This window comes from Haliotis rubra, unplaced genomic scaffold (genome assembly GCF_003918875.1).
Source record: "Haliotis rubra isolate DU_JTF1 unplaced genomic scaffold, ASM391887v1 Scf4, whole genome shotgun sequence".
Taxonomy (NCBI): domain Eukaryota; kingdom Metazoa; phylum Mollusca; class Gastropoda; order Lepetellida; family Haliotidae; genus Haliotis; species Haliotis rubra.
Window position 1 is genome coordinate 4569075 of NW_025767079.1, and position 4523 is coordinate 4573597.

Sequence of the window (4523 nt, forward strand, 5' to 3'; positions counted from 1 at the left end):
GTGAAATTGGGTTTAACGTCGTGCTTGAGAATATTTCGCTCATATGACGACGTGCATGAGTGTGTATGTGTATGTGCGGCTGCTTGTACTAGCCCAGACTTAAGCTGGTTTTATAGTGCTAGCCCACTGACATACCATGCTGCAGTGAAGCATGAATACCCTACTCAGACACATTATACTGACTCCGAGCCGACCAGTCCTTGTTGTACCCATTAATGCCGAGCACCAGGCAGGGACCAACAAGTACCATATTTTAACGTCTTTTGGTATGGCGCGGTCGGGGATCGAACCCGCGACCATCCGCTCTCCGGGCGGACGCTCTAACCACTTCACCACGGAGACGGTCCAGGCCAAAGGCCCGGGTTCGATTCTCCACATGGATACAATGTGTGAAGCCCATTTCTGGTGTTCCCCGCCGTGATATTGCTGGAATATTGCTAAATACGGCGTAAAAGGTTACTCACTCACCACATGGACCGACATATGTTAACTGCGACTGTCAAAGTGCCCCCAAACCCAAGAAGAAAACAGTCTCGAATATTTAATTCACTGCAAACGGAATAGAAAAGAAGACTCCGTGGTATGTCAGGCACGTGAGGAGGGAACATGAGTATTGAAGCCTTTGTGTCTGTCAGATAAGTGTTTTTGAGTTGAACTGGTTCTGTTTGACTCCGCGCGGTCGTCACACGCGCTGTTTTACCTCTCTGATCCTGGGTTTTGCTAACGTTGGGCACCGTCTGTCTACTGACAGTCTCCCAGTTGTTCAAAGTCCGGTTAAAAAAGCACACAACTGTCAAGCAGAGAAATAAAACCTATCGCCATGTCCGCACTCCCTTGACAACTCTGTTTCCAAACTGCGACTTCTTCCGCATCAGTGCGCCCGTCATTTCCCCAAGCAACGCCCTTGCACTTGTAACGCGACATCTGATTGGCTGCAGTGTCGGAACTTCCTCGTTACATGCCTGAACACGTTCGTCAGCCATTGAAGTTGTTGATATGGTGACGAAGGCACGCGACCAGGCTTTAGAAGGAGTGTGGGAAAACCCCGCCCCCACCTCGCGGCCAGGTAGACGTCACCTGGGTCCCCCCAGCCCCCTACCTGGGGGATATATGTGGCCAGGAACGCAGATACCCGACACACGAAAACACCTCGGCGAGCGGGGCACGGGGAGAGCGTGGGAACAACAGAGTGAACCTCTGTGAGTGTAATATTTTAGCCCATGACCAGCCCTACCATATCTGGACGGTATATGTAATCCTCGTTGAAGTGATTTGTTGTTGTGTGTGACTCGGTCATGATGGATGCTTTTGGAGTGGACCAAAATGAACGAAAAAATGCATCTGCTTTATGATAGCTGTAAATATAGCCAAAATGCAAACGATATTAGACCGTGATTTACATGTAAACGTTTGCGATCTCTGCCCCTCGTTATCGCAGATGGTGGCTATGGGTGATACACTCAACTTGTTAAACTGACGCTTAGTCCCATAAATATAGCTATCTTGTTTAAAAAACTATATTCACTAAACATAAAAAAGTAACATAAAAGGAGCCCATAATAATTCTTATTTCAGGGGAGAGCGGAAGGTCGCGTCATACCAAAAGACGTTAAAATACGGTACTTGTTGGTCCCTGTCTGGCGCTCGGCATTAATGGGTACAACAAGGACTGGTTGGCTCGGAGTCAGTATAATGTTTCTGAGTGGGGTATTCATGCTTCACTGCGGCATGGTATGTCAGTGGGCTAGCACTATAAAACCAGCTTAAGTCTGGGCTAGTACAAGCAGCCGCACATACACATACACACGCATGCACGTCGTCATATGAGCGAAATATTCTCAAGCACGACGTTAAACCCAATTTCACCTCACCTCACCTCACCCCTTATTTCAGTGCAAGTGTTGACTTCCTCAATCACCCTGGACTTGAGTTGTACCCCTTTTGAATTTATTCTCGAGGGTCTGAGAGACTATCCACTTATTCGTGAGGTGAGTGAGCGTGGTTTTACGCCGATTTGAACAATATTACAACGCCATCACGGCAGGGGATACCAAACTTCACACATTGTACCCACATGGGAAATTGAACTCGTATTTTATGGGGTTCACACAAACGCTTTAACCACGAGGCTAAAGCGTCATCAGCACGGTTGGGTACAGCGGTTTAAGCGTTCGCTTGTCACGCAGGAGACCCGGGTTCGATTCCCCACATGCATGCAATGTGTGAAGCCCTTTTTTTTGGTGTCCCCGCCGTGATATGGCTTGAATATTGCTAAAGGCATCGTAAAACCAGAATCGGTGCTAAACTGACTCATGGTATACTGACCAGCAATAAAAACGCAACTCTGAATTCATGAAAATTATACTTTTTCAGCATGAGTTTGGATTTGATACTTGAACACAATTGTTTCGATTTCTTGAATTGCGTTTCTTTTGCTGGTCAGTATATTTTAGGGGTCGAGACCTAGGAAACTGGCTTTAGTCCCATCTGGTGCAAGCAGCCACACACAAGTGCATTCACGCCGTGACATGAGTGAAACAATCTCGATAGGGGCCATAAACTACATGTCACCCCTCCTCATGTACAGGCTTATTACAGCGAAGTCCCTCTGAGCATGGTTAACCGAGTGGTAGCTGCCCCTGGTTATTGCAGTTAAATCTATGTTTCACACAGTAATTCAAGCGTTACTTCTCACGCAAGTGCGAATGGGAATACCGACTTGGCGACTGCCTAATAAAATGAGGGAGCGATGGGGTAGCCTAGTGGTTAAAGCGACCTCTCGTCAAGCTGAAGACCCGGGTTCGATTCCCCATATGGGTACAATGTGTGAAGCCCATTTCTGGTGTCCCCCGCTGTGATATTGCTGGAATACTGCTAAAAGTGGGGTAAAGTCATACTCAGAAACTAAATAAACGAGTCGCCTGCATCGTATGTGCATTGTTTGCATTATTATTTATATCACAGTAAGTTTTATATTACTTCTGCTTGTTAGGTGTGTTGATTAAACCGTACGCATGCATAAAAGTATTGTAACACCAATGATTTTTGACCCCCATATAACCATTTATATCCATACCATTATGTTTCTGTGACTATTTTGATCATTCGGGAGCACCATGCACTGATTTTAGATATGCACGAGCTTCGGTCATAATCGAGAAATCAGATCGATCAAAATCGACGTGTACACGTCATTAAGCATTATCACGTTTCAGTAAACTGTTCTTATAACTCGAAAACTTGTAAAATCAATTGATTTTGTTGTTAAGCAAATATGGATCCTCCTCAGCTGACAACTGCTCAGAGTGAGTGAGTGAGTTTACTTTTACGCCACATTCAGCAATATTCCAGCTGTATGGCGACGGTCTGTAAATAATCGAGTCTGGACCAGACAATCCAGTGACCAACATCATGAGCATCGATCTGCGCACTTGGAAACCGATGACATGTGTCAACCAAGTCATCGAGCCTGACCACCCGATCCCGTTAGTCGCATGGGTTACTGAAGATCAATATTCTAACCCGGACCTTCACGGGTCGACAACTGTTCAGAGCTCTCAAGTTATCGGTATATGTGAAATGCTGTCATGATATTGAGGGGATTTTCCAGAAATGTTGGTTGTCATCCGTCGGTTATGAGCCGACTGGCTAGAAAACGTCAGTACCATATTGACGTTAACCACCGTCAGTGTTGAGTGGCAAGTTGCAATTCCAAGGGAGGATACAGCCCTTCTCAGAATCACAAGACTTCAGAAACAGTGCACCAACAGAACGGAATATCTTGTAGCAAGTACCGTTTTGCAGTGGGTCATCGGTGGTGTGGTAGTGTCTCTCACTTGACAGTAAAACTCTTGATGTGTTGAAACAAGCTCTCCTTTGAAAGTGGAACGCAATACCTTAACGTCAAATTCAACGTCTGATACAGGCCGGGGGTGGGGTGGGGGTGGGGGTAGTCTAGTGGTTAAAGCGTTCGCTCATCACGCCGTAGACCCGGGTTCGATTCCGCACACGTGTAAAGCCCATTTCTGATATTGCTGGAATATTGCCAAAACCGGCGTAAAACCCAACTCACTCACTGATACAGGCAAGGAGGAGGGTCAGGGGAGGTTCCGCCAGATATTGACATTGGCTCGGTTAGTGATACTTATGTGATTTGTTTTAGGATTGCAGGCAAGTATTTTGGAGATGACAGAACGTGTTATCGTCAAACGACCACAGGTATAATTACTACAAAATAGGTAATTTTTGCCATTTTCACTTCTGTGAATAAACTTCAAGTTTTTCTTCTTTAGGCGTTTAAATTGTCATCTAATTATTTGTTGTGGGTCAAGTTATCCAGAGTGTAAATCAAATCGAGGTCTGGATAAGCTCCTTTGCTCCTGTTTATGACAACACATTAATACTGATGCTTTGACAAATATGATTTGTTGCGAAATTTTTTACATGTGTAGATATATTCTGAACAACGTATGCTCTAACGTATACAGGAAAAAACATATTTATAAGGGGAAATCGTTTCAATG

At 45.3% G+C, this 4523-nt stretch overlaps 1 long non-coding RNA gene across 1 annotated transcript; it reads left to right on the forward strand.

Annotated features, from left to right (window-relative positions):
* Positions 1 to 1017: 1017 nt before the first annotated feature.
* LOC124287268 lies at positions 1018 to 4287 on the forward strand. Its single transcript, XR_006901241.1, has 2 exons — positions 1018 to 1199; positions 4163 to 4287. It is a non-coding gene; the product is annotated as an uncharacterized LOC124287268 (long non-coding RNA).
* Positions 4288 to 4523: the final 236 nt, after the last annotated feature.